The sequence below is a fragment of the Phragmites australis genome, chromosome 2 (assembly GCF_958298935.1).
Source record: "Phragmites australis chromosome 2, lpPhrAust1.1, whole genome shotgun sequence".
Classification (NCBI taxonomy): Eukaryota; Viridiplantae; Streptophyta; class Magnoliopsida; order Poales; family Poaceae; genus Phragmites; species Phragmites australis.
Window position 1 is genome coordinate 24,166,760 of NC_084922.1, and position 12,393 is coordinate 24,179,152.

General features: G+C 41.7%; 1 pseudogene; it reads right to left on the reverse strand.

Annotated features, from left to right (window-relative positions):
* Positions 1-4,620: 4,620 nt before the first annotated feature.
* LOC133904162 (probable protein phosphatase 2C 5) lies at positions 4,621-9,076 on the reverse strand (annotated as a pseudogene).
* Positions 9,077-12,393: the final 3,317 nt, after the last annotated feature.

A 12,393-nucleotide genomic window follows, 5' to 3' on the forward strand; every position in this document is an offset into this window, starting at 1 on the left:
CCGCGGATTATTGTGTCTCTCAATTTTTTGGTTGTAAAAGGATATCATGAGCACTAAGACACCATCAGAACTATCAATACGCGTCCCTCTTGATAGAGCGGCATTCCTAAACTCAAATTCAAAAATGAAGCAAATTAAAACCTATTGAGTAACTACATGCCGCTTCTCTTTTCTTTTGATTGATGTCATCGTCATTTAACTTCTCCATCGGGACTAAAACCTATTCATAACCTCAATAAACACGTTAGTCCCTTAATTGTTTGTCATCAATTAGCTAAAACCCACATAGGGGGCCTAAATGCATTTTCAATTATGTCATGGAGCGATGGGACAAGGGCCACGTCAAGTATATTTTGGTGCATATGCTCTACTATTTTCCTTGATTATCACATCAAATAGATAGTCATGAGCTATATCGTATACTTTTGATGCTACAGCTTTACTCTTTACTCGATCCAATCATCAAGTAGATAGTCGAGGGCTATAACACCATACACTTTCAATAACATAGGTATGTTCCTTTCTACTCTTAGATCGAGTAATCTTCTCCTTGACCATAGAGTCAGATGCTACATAATAATACCATATTTTTCATAAATTTTGTATATGTATTTTGCAAAAGTTTATCTGGCTTTACATCGATTGCTTTGGATAAGAGCCAGCAGACGTATATGTTAGGTTGATGATGGATAACTACACCTAATAAAGCATAACGACACAAGAGATTGTCAGACATCTCACGCCTAACAGCTATAAAAGGTTGTGAAGTTCTAGTTGATCCTATGTGTGTTCTCAGTCGAGTTCATGTCCATACGCTGGTCAAGTGCGTAAGTCAGTGAAAGTTTGCAAAAGGCCATTATGTTTTCTGTTTCTAGTTTTACACTAAGTCTTTTCCTTATTCTTATGGTTGTCTCGAGTGGTTACTCGAGGGTCAATATTTCTAATTGTTTGTCTAGTTGAGTTTTTAGATATCAATAAATATTCGATCAATAAGTCTTAAAGGTGGTCTGCACGCCTACGAATCAAGATTGCATCTACTCATGCTAACTCTATTTCATCAATAAGGAAATAGCGACAATAGCATGATAGATAGACAAAATATTAGCAACGTTTCATTTCAACTACCAAACAAAAGCATACAAAAGCCTACTACTTGACTAAGGAGAAAGCTTCAATGATATCCATTTACAAGAATGCTACTTGAAATTTCCTTCAAGGAATTTTATGGTCTTAGAAACCTTGTCATGATAGGAAACTCCAAGCACATCATAATCGTCCCGATGGTAAGCTGAGTTCACTCAGCGGAAACTAAGAATTCGACCAGGGTTGGTAACTCTGGATACTGATGGTACGACTTCAGAGGTCATACGTAGCATAATTGATGTTTTTTCACCCAAGGAACATCCTCCCATTCTAATGACTCCCAAATGTCATCACTGAATGCATGGAGGGAAATCGACGTCAATGCATTGTGCTCGGCTAGATCATCAATTTGTTTGCCAACTTCAGGAAAAATGCGCAAGACTCGACCATGAGCAATCGAGAACCATTCAAGCCAGGTTGCTGGATCTCAAACTCAGACATCGATTATTCCAATGTCGCCACAGCCCCCGATGGATATCCCGAGGCCACTCGATCCAGAAAATCCAAAATACGCCACCAAAACTTACCACTAGAGATCTAAGACCACCATGGTGGTCCATTGATAAAATAAACATGCACTCCCTTCGTCATTTGAAGATGGAAGCACGACATCCTCGGAACAATGATGATGAATAAATTTCCATCCTTTCGCACTGCGAATCCCTCCAAGTTCACTCAGAACGCATCATAGGAAAGCGATAGGAGATTACAGAACCATCTGGTTACCACGTTAATTACCATACCTTTGATCTGATGCCCTCGCTCGATGACGATGAAGAGCCTGTTTGAGGCCCCAATTATCTCCCAGCTGTCCGTGACTAAACCTCGAAAATGAAGGTCAAAAACTACTTCACTTCCTAGGCGATGGACCTCCACCAAGCCATCTTCGTACATGAATGGTCCCTTCAGGATCCAAGGAGCAAATTCCACCGCCCTATGCACCCCACGCCATGAGGTGCAAGTACAACGGAAGAAGGCGAAATCTTGTAGATACTACAGTTTGTTGGAGATAGTGTTGAGCACCCCAAAAGGCAAAGTCGCCCAATCGGGAGTTTTCGCCATAAGGTCCAAAGTAAAAGATGAAGTCTTTGAGTAGAATGCGAATAATGGTGGATGAATTCGAAGGAGACTGTAGAGGAGGCAACGAAGCTAAGACAATGATGGTGAAGTTCTCCCCTCAGATAATTAAATAGGTCTTGACTCAAGATGAGACTCGAAAATTGTTTCCACTTTGAATAAAAATTGTGGCACTTCAATCGGCGTGAAAAACGAGATGATGGCAGCATGCAAATCTCTACATGCCCGTTTGATTGCATTTAATACATCTTTTTTTAACTCTACTTAGAGATGGATATTGAGAAGTCAATATCACTAGCTCTTATTGAGTCTCGAGTGCGGATAACAACAGAGCACTCGACTCAAAAGTGTTTCCACTTGATACTTGGAACATAGCCTTCTCTTATTCGATTTTTTCGAGTACGAGTTCGGTCTACCTTACTCGATCAGGCTTGGACTTGGCGGTACTCGAGTAGACGCTTGCAGAAATCCTCCCTACTGAGTAGAGCTAGGGGCTACTATCAAATATCTAATTATAGGGTATATACATATAATAAGTATACCATATACGGATGGGGTATACCATATACATACTTAACAACTCTGGATATTATGAAACTGAATCTGCAGTACCTAATACGCCCGATGTTCAGAATATGTATACTAAGAAGACCTCGATTATTTACCTAACTCGACATGGGAGGTTGATGGTGCGACGACCGGCAGGTGGGCATGGACCCGGTTGACCTTTCTCTCCTCCTCCTCGGCTCCATTATTGCTGCAACATATTGTTCCTGGACCCCTAGGTAGATGGAGATGTGTAACGAGAGTGATGCAAGAGATTGTTTGGAATTCTACGGCAATTTTAGAGGAAATGGTTCAGTTCCCACATGAGCAGGGAAATATTCTTCCCATGTTCCAAACGAGGTCTTGAGAAGAATAACTGCACATATATGTATATGTGTACCCTTGAATATATTGATTAGTTTACAAAACTAATTAGCAGGTACTCCTCTGGTCATAAATATTTGTCGTTTTGATTAAGATCCAATCAAATTTTTAAAACTTTGACCGCATTAGCTTTCAAAATATTTAGTTTGAAAATATAAAAATCATATGTATAGATTTGTTTTGAAAAATACTTTCATGCTATTATATTTTTATTAGCTATTATAACACTATTCTAATAGATAACAATGATAAAATTGTACAACAAAGACTGTAAAAAATCAAAAGTGATGAGTATTTATGACCGGAGAGAATATAAGAGTTGACCTGGGTAGCTACCTAGTTTGCTGCCACTGTCCATTTTCCAACCTTGAGCATTTCCGGTATGCACAATTGATTCCCCCCCCCCCCCTCCCCGCATGTAACTGCGCAACTGTACGTCTAATCTTAAAAAAAAAACCTGCAAGCGCATAGGAACATATCTCTAAGGAAAAGCAAGTGCTTGATAGATTCTTTTCTTGACAACGCATATATTTCTTTCCAAGTTCCATTCCATTTTTCTCTCTTCCTTTCCAGGTTAACCTTAGAAACAGTGAACATTTGTCTATGATGAACAATATGAAAATCCTATTAGGGAATCCTTCTGTTCTAGTTTGCACCTTTCTGATTATCATCAGGTGTCTTAAACTTCGTCCTTGCCAAAAAAAAAAAAGTTCTTTTATATATAATAAAAGTACAACTCCTAGCCTCTGCGGCCAACAAGACGTCACACTCCATATACATTATGTTTGATGCAATGCTCTAACTTTCCTGACCGATTCCCACTATCATAATTGGAATTCAATTTGATTACTAGCTCTTGCAGCATTTGTTTGACCCTTCCTCAATCACCAATCTTTATTGTCTCTTAAATATCTGTTGCTGGATTCGTTCTTAAAGGAGTTGTGTTGCCTTTAGTTTAGGCTTTCTAGTCACCGGACGTCATGCTCGAGATCATCTTCGTTTACTTGGGAGCTGTTTAGTTTGCCCAGAAAAGTAGCTCACACAAACCAAGCTTTTGCATGCCTAATCAGGGCCACCAGATTGGTGGCCTAGGTTTTTTTTTTCTTTCCAACTTCGGCCTAGAAAATCATCTAACGGCTTGTTTGGAAGAGGAGGATCACTCTAGAATTTTTAGAATTTAGTTCAAGTTTATACTAAATCCTAAGAAGATTTGGATCCCAAAACACCCCTTCCAAACAGGCCGTAAGTGGTGAGATAGGATGGTTGTTTTACCAAAACAATATTGATATCAAACCGAACGGTGAGCAAATTTCACCAAATTTGACTAGATTTATTCGTATGGCAAAGTACAGCAACGAAGCAACCGTCTCTAACTCACTGGTAAAAATGCAACTGCTAATTATAAAAGGTCATTTCGTGGCAACAAATCTGGGGAAAGGGCAGAATGACAATGACATTATCGAACTGGTAATTCTGCAACGCCACGAAATGTTTCTCGAGTTTTCAGTTTTTGATTTCTCAGTATCACAAAAGAAAGGAGGTCTTCCTCCACATTGCACTTGAAGTCACTCAGCTGTCACAAGCAGGAGCTGAACTACACGATCTTCAGTACTTCACACACTATTCAACAGATTACCCTATTAATTACCCTATAAGAATATACATATATTTGCAGCTAGCAGCGGAAGATGTAACACCATAACTCCGTAAGTGATATACACATATGAACATAACTAGACCTACTGTAACGTAAGAAACGACGAAAACCAAATTCCTATTGAGACAACCCCTACAGTCGCAACTGCTTGACTTAGTTCCAAGAACAAGTTTGGCCTTTCAGCGGGCAATGCCTTCCAGTTTGTCCTCCTGGAAATAATTTGTAGGAATTATAAGCAAACTTTTTAAAGGATGTTTAACAAAGAGATGCACAACAAGGGCTGGATTTTTCAAACTATAAAACTCGGTCACAAGAGGGAAAGGACTGAACAAAATCTCCATCATCTAATAATGTGTTGGAACAATTAGAGCGAGCAGACATCTAAAAGGGGAACTATCAGCACCCAGATTAAGGATTTCTATGATATGAGCAGGTAGATTAATCAATCACCGAAGCATGGATTGAAGTGACCAAACTAACAATTAAAAGTTTTAAAAACATGTACCCCAAGTCAGCTATGACTATGCTGATATTGTCTTGTGACCGTTGATCCTGCAATAGAGAATAAAAGGAAGAAATTAAAACCGCATTTTCGATTCTAGACCAAGTTGCACTTAAGTTAGCTTCAGGAGAAAAGAAAGGTCAACAGAAAAGATGGTGGTGGCAGACATCAATACTAGAGCTTTCTGAACAAGTGCCTCACAGGCCAGCTACACAAACCAAATGAGCAATAAGCAAACATACAAAATGACTAGCAAAAAGGAACATAGCGATTATTATTTTTTGAGCATAGATAAACTGAATACCTGGACATCACCATGCTGGCGTAGTTGATCTCTGACAAAAGCTACAGCTTCAGAGCTACAAAAGACAGTCAGTTTAAATGTCAAAACATCTGGATTTGAATAGTGAATTATGATGTTTTCAAGAGGTGGAAGAGAACAAGCTTTAAAGCGGGATGATTATACATAAATATGAAATCTCCTTGGACAGACCTTTTTATGTAATCCCAAAGACCATCAGTTGCTAGCAAAACAAATTCCACGTCTGGCCCAAGCTCTACCAGAGATACATCAGGAAACGAGATTATTAGATCTCCCTAAAATTGTACTCTGCATAGAAAGGTTATTAGACCTCAATATGCTCATTTCTTGGGAACAATATATTGTGAAACCATCTTCTTCCATCATCCCAACAAGCTAACAATCTCATTATTTTTTTTAAAAAAAAATCAAGTTACACAACTATCACATTCTGTGGCCAAAACCACCAAAAATAACGACGCCAAAAAGACACGACTATATGTTGGATAGAATCTATACTTGATACTGAGCAGATATTAAAATCAGAGGAAAATTCATGGCTCAGAGACATATCAGCTCTCTTGCTTGAAGAACAGAAAAGGAATTCATGACATTCTGATGATCTAATTTGTGGTGACCATGAAGGAATGACTCTGGCTGCCATGGTTTAGAGAAAGAGAAATTGAACATGACTTGCAAATAAATTAGTTTTCAGATAGCTGCAGGCAACTCGTGTTTAAGAAGAAATCCCAGTTTCCTCAAACAAGCAAACTATTGTGATTTGACAAATATAGGATTACTATAATTTTCAATGCGACATGATTTATTTAAATTGTCACATGCAATGTAACACTGGCTAGTACATAGTTATATGAAACCAACCATGAATAATCTTCAAATACAGGATATGAACTTTGAGGGTCATTAGTCATTACATGCTAGAGATGTAGCTGAGCTTATGAATTTCAAATAAAAAAGATGGCCAGTTATAAATAATCATCAAGAGCATCGAGAGTTTTACTGTGAGATAAACTTTTCAGTCCATCTTCCTTCTTTAACTCCTTTTACCAGCATCCTGTACAAAACCATCAATGAATGTTTAAGATTAAAGAAGTTATTATCGAGAAACAACACAGCAAAAGGAGTATAACGTGTGAACAAAGAGCAGAAAGTACAAGAGACAAACTCATTTTGTTGTGTCTTAAATCTTATATCCCCAAAAGCACGTGATACAGAAATGTCTCCACATATACGACCATCAACAATCTACAGAAAAATATTAAATTTTGTTAAAACAAGAGTCAACATGAGAATGACACATCAACAGTTCAAACAACTTAACAGCGAAACATCAACAATTCAGCACAGACTATGCTGCTTGATGCCAACCATCTTTTTCTCTTTAAACATATGTATAATGTGGCCTAAAGGGACAACAATAACCATGGCAGTGATCATATCGTTCTCGATTTTGCTGGAGTAGTACCAGCTAATCAGTAGATACTCCTCCAGTCACAGAAAACTGACATTTAGGAGAGTGAGCAGTTGACCAATTTTAAGTTTCACCAACAAGATTTTCATACGTATATAGACGTACCGAATGAAAATGGCATGTGCACATTCATCGGGAATCATACCTTATAATGTCGTAATTTTATTTGGTCATAAACATGTAGTTCCGTAGAAAACAATGGTCAAAGTGTGCTTTGGGTCTGTCCCTGTGTCCATGTCCAAAACATCTTCTTCTTTTTGTGACCGGAGGGAGTACTAACTTTAGAATGTGAAGGTACTTCTATCAATATATAATTTGTATCCATTGAAAGAATAGCTATCTTGTTTATCATAATGCGTGTAGCAGAACATGACTTGAAAACTGTGGTGCATCCAGTTTCATAGCTCTCTACCCGCCTTTCAATAGACAGAATTTCTTTCCAGAATTTTGCCTCACTTCTAGCAGATGGTTCGTAAACCACGAAAGGTGTGGCAACAGACTAAATGGCCCAATACATGTCCTATAATTTTCTGGGGACATTTGTGTTCATTGTTGACCCACACTTGAAAAATGTGTCAAAGTCTGTGTGGGGAAAAGGATTTAGATGGACATGTTCTTCTTTTGTGTACGAGTGGCAAGAATCCAAGGACTGGGTTTTGTAAGTACCCTATACTAACAGAGAGTAATGATCTTTATGAAGGAAGCAGTCTAGGGGCAAACTAGGAGATCGAACAGAACTCTGGCAGAGAAAACACACCCATCCACCTGCTGCTCTGATTCGCATGACCTCTTCAAGGGACGTTTTGTTGTTCCCATAAGGTCGATGGAAGTTGGTCAAAGCTTCAGGTCTTCCACCGTGTGATATCACCAGCTAATCAAGATCCAAAACCACCTTATCATCACCAGAAAATTAAGTTTCACATTAACATAAGCAACAATTTCAGAGTTCAGTGTTTCATATTTTCACAGTGCTAGACATGACAACAAGACAATGCCAGACAGGCAGATAAAAATGTTGGTACCAAGCATGAGTCGCCAATGTGCGAGACAACAAGGATATCGTTCCTGAGAAACACGGCAGTGGCCGTCGCGCCAGAGTCGTCGTCCTTGTCCAATTGCTCAAGCCTGGAATGAAGAAGAAGCGACATAACACGTTGAAAGAAGTAGCACCAAATCGGCAAGTGTCAAGAGTAGTAAGATAAATTGGAAGGTCGAATCGAACTTAACTACTGAGACTAACCAGGTGGAGAGGTTGGCGTCCGCTGCGGCGAAGGCACGCTGAATGGAGGCCGTGATGGCCTCAAGATTCTTGGTGCTGAGCACCGCGCCGCCGTCCAACGCGGCCGTGCACTCCTTGTACAGCTCGTCCCTGTAACGCCAAGAAGGTCGGTAAATATGGCAGGTGCATTCTGGTGAAAGGAAGAACTTTGGGCTGCTGACTGCTTGGGGAACTGGACGGCGGAGAAGCCGGCGTGTCCGTCGAAGACGGCGGCGAAGGAGAAGCCGTGGAGGAGGGAGCCGGGTCGGAGCACGACCTCGTCCTCCATCTCGTCGCGGGCGCCCTGCAGCTTGGCGCTGCCCCACCGGATGGCCTCCAGCTCCGAAGACGGCGGCGACTCCGCCGCCAAGCCGCCCGCCGCCGTCGCGTGGCACCGCACGCCCCGGCCGCAGCATGCGGGGGCTCAGCAGCGCCATATGGGTTTGGATTTCCGGCCGGCGCTGATCTTTCTCCCTCATTTTAGTAGCAGCTCGCGAGATTGATGAAGATCTCTCGCCTTTGATCTTGTCCGCTGGAGTTCGCGGGCTCAGCAGCGCCATAAGAGGCGAGCGGCACCGCAGACCAAATTCGGCCTCGCCCAGTAGCGTTTGAGGCGGAGGCTGCTCGGCGGGATGCCACGTCATGTCGTTCGCTGCTAATCACTCGCTCTCTGTCTGCTCGTCCGAAACACTCCTGCTCCTTCCCCTTCCCCTTCCCCTTCCGTGCGTGGAGCTCAGATACAGGAAAACTGATTAGCACGCGCGCGAGCTGGGGAAGTTGCGGCCCACTGCCGGTCGTCCGTGTCCGAGTCGGCGGGTGGGCCGCGCGCTCGTGTGCGTGTATAGGCCGGCTGGCCCGTATTGGTTCGGGCGGTTTTTTAAGTTTGGACTGAATTTTTTTAAAAAAAATTGTGCTGAAAAATTTGATTGAGAAAGTTTGTGTTGAAATAAATTTATCAGAATATTTTCTCGATAAATTTTTGTGCTAAAAAAGTTTTTTCTGAATCTTTTCTCGATAACTTTTCTTAAAAAAAATTCTTGATATTTTTTTCTCAAAAACTTTTTTGATATTTTTTTGACAAGATTTCTTGATAACTTATTTGGAAAGGTTTTTTAATAAAAAATTTAAAAAATAAAGTTGCGAAGAGAGAATTTTTAAAAAAGAAAAGTTACGAGTTGACTTCCTGCGCGTGTGAATTAGTCCCGTCCGCTCAGATAGTACATGGTACGTTGGTGCAGTACACGTATATCGAGCCCTAGTACCGAGTACCGCCTGGTGCGATCTCCAATACTAAAATCTCACCATTGATTTTCTTATATTATATTGCTTGTAGGAATAAAATTACAATCATAATAAAGTACTTTCAAATCAAAATTTTACTATGTATTTTTGCGAACAACAAAATATATGCACTGTTGAACTGATTATTAGTCAAAGATTATAAAATTTGAATCTTGAAACACGTGCGCGTCTTATAAATGGAAATGGAGAGAGTACCTTCTATCTTCGCTTCTCCATAGGGGGAAAAACTATTATTTGCTATCAAATGATGTGATTCTACGTCAACTTACGAGAAAGCAAAAGTTGGGATTGATCTCATAAGTAAAAACCACATTTTGACTAACCTCAATGAAAATTCAATTTCTGCACAAGCAGAAGATGAGCTATTACTGAAGTTTCATTTCTTCTTCATTCATTCTGCAATTGTGTGGGCCACTTTAGATAATTCATTTGGGCTATAAATTTTTAATGGATTCTAAAGTGATGAGGATATCGCTCTTTCATATACACATAAGGTAAACTTATTTATCACTATTCATATTTTCTTAATAAAGAATATAATACTACTAAGTTTTTGTGTTATTTCGTTGCTTCGGAACATGGCAGAAGCATCACAATCTTATCTAGACGTCATCACTCGAGGGCTAAGTCTACTCGGACTCAAAGACGAGTTTTAGTCGAACTCCAAAGTCTACTCGAGTCTCAGTACACCACGTCAATAAAACAGATATAATTTTCGAATACAGAGTCCAATTGAGACGTTCTTAGACTTGCTGGAAAGCTTATGACGAGCCATTTTCAATTGATCTAGTGTTGACCATATTGTTGGGTAACGGTAGGCTACGCTAGCATAAAATAAATTTTTTCTACCGCATTCAACCAGGAAGTCATGCGAGTAGGGGATCATGAACCATTACCACTTGACGAGCAGTGCAGCGGAAGAAGAGTTGGAGCAGATTAATCCAACGTCGTGCGCGTCAAGTAGTCGATCGTCAACCTCGTCCCGAGCACGTCCCGAGCACCTTCCGAGTGCTCGCGAGTACGTCCCGAGTACTCCGAGCACAACCCGAGTACTCCGAGCAAAACCCGAGTACCTCCAAGCACGTCCCGAGTACCTCCGAGCACGTCCCGAGTACCCCGAGCATGTCCTGAGCACCCCCGAGCACGTCCCGAGTACCCCGATCACGTCCCGAGCACCCCCGAGTACCCCGATCACGTCCCGAGCACCCCCGAGCACGTCCCGAGTACCCCGAGCACGTCCCGAGCACGTCCCGAGTACCCCGAGCACGTCCCGAGTACCCCCGAGCACGTCCCGAGTACCCCCGAGCACGTCCCGAGTACCCCCGAGCACGTCCCGAGTACCCCCGAGCACGTCCCGAGCACGTCCCGAGTACCCCGAGCACGTCCCGAGTACCCCCGAGCACGTCCCGAGTACCCCCGAGCACGTCCCGAGTACCCCCGAGCACGTCCCGAGTACCCCCGAGCACGTCCCGAGTACCCCGAGCACGTCCCGAGTCCTCCCGAGCAGATCAGCACCGCAATAGTAGCAGCGCCTCTACGGTATCCACACGTACAAGGATGGAATCGCCGTGCGCCGGTGTGCTAGCACCGCGCTCCTGGCTAGGGTTTCGAAGGGAGTTCGGGAATAGGAGGCGGCTAGGGTTTTTGGTGGCAAGATCTGTTTTTCGGAAAAACTCTTATGCGCCTTGGCCCCCTGCCTATTCTTATATAGAGCACGCTAATGGGCCTTTAATCAACATTAAAGCTCATTATGACTCTAAACCCTAATGGACCTTTAATCAACATTAAAGGCCATTAGCAGATCCAATCCGCAAACTCGATCGCCTCTAGGGCATATCACCAACAATCTCCCACTTGCACTAGAGTCAGTACAAGTTTTATATTCCATCCCCTTAAGTGTGTGACCCGTTAGGTTCATGTGTAAATGGCCGCTATCCGGAAACCCTTTTCCGAATTGCAAGTCAATAGCGGTACCTAGCAGGACATATTGACTCCCGAATGCACACAAAGATCATATCGGCTGAACCTTGATATACTCATGCACCAATCCCTTTACCACACGATACCAGTCAAGCTCAAGGCGAGATTCGTGCCACCCTTGTGATAGCTCGACCATTCACTCGATCAAGTAGTGGATTCACCATAATTAACTCTTTAATCACATTGGCATGGCCATGCACTTTCCAATCCAACTACCTCGAGGGGCCCAGAGATATCTCTCCCGTTATTTAGGAGGGGTAAATTCTATCTTGATCACTTACATCCCACGACATGTTTCATAACACACCCGAAAGCAACCTTTATAACTACCCAGTTACGGAATAGCGTTTGGAAGCCCCTAAGTGTGTTACTACACATTCTGGAATCAATGATGATCTCAGGTCAAAGGATTCTGTAGGTACATCATTTGAGATAACAACTGATGGCACATTAAAAATAACAATCCTAGCAGTATCTCAGGGTGGGTCTATCCAACATCATGTTCTCTAACATGTGTTCACATTACTAATTTGATATCTCCATATCCATGATTCGTGAAACATGATCATCATTCAGTCAAATGTGCTAATCTATAAATCATTATTGTCCCACACAATGATATGAGATTAGGGACTATTTAGAATAACATCATAAAAACAAAGAGTTTCACAAACAAGTCACATACTTGCTGATCAATGTAAATGATAATTATTCATGGAACTAGATAACAATTATCCAAAAGTACATTAGC